The sequence below is a fragment of the Penaeus monodon genome, chromosome 25 (genome assembly GCF_015228065.2).
Source record: "Penaeus monodon isolate SGIC_2016 chromosome 25, NSTDA_Pmon_1, whole genome shotgun sequence".
Lineage (NCBI taxonomy): Eukaryota > Metazoa > Arthropoda > Malacostraca > Decapoda > Penaeidae > Penaeus > Penaeus monodon.
In genome coordinates this window covers 10084937-10085486 of record NC_051410.1, presented here as the reverse complement: position 1 = coordinate 10085486, position 550 = coordinate 10084937, and positions in this window count along the sequence as shown.

Sequence of the window (550 nt, the reverse complement as noted above, 5' to 3'; positions counted from 1 at the left end):
AGCTTATATGTAACTCTATGTTTGTATTTTAAGCGTGTTTTATCTGTGTAGCCATTGAACATCTGTCACTGAACAGACGGAGAAAACCAATCATGTGAGTTTATGAGGCTCATCACCGTTGATGTTGCTAATCTGGGAATCAAATGCCATTTCAGCTCCATTCTTTATTCTCCTTCAAAAAAAATAGATACAAATCAGTATCTAAAATAAAATCAGTATCTCAGATAACAAGAGGATAAGAAAATCAACACATGCGTAAGGGTGATCGTAAATATTCTTTAAAAAATTCTTATTTTCCTACATAAAAGATAATTTTTTAGCTCCAGGCAGATGATCAACCTTGGCTTCTTTGATGACTGCAGACTGGTAATTGCTTAAGAAAGCTGGCCGAGTTTCTTAAGATTTTCTTGGGTCTACCGATCTTTCTTTTACATGTATATACAGTGTGTTTTTCTTTTTATTAATGGGGTTGGTTTAAACAATCATCTTTCATCTACGATTTCTTATTTTATTAGATATTTCTAGTCTGAGAATTTTACTCATTCATTGA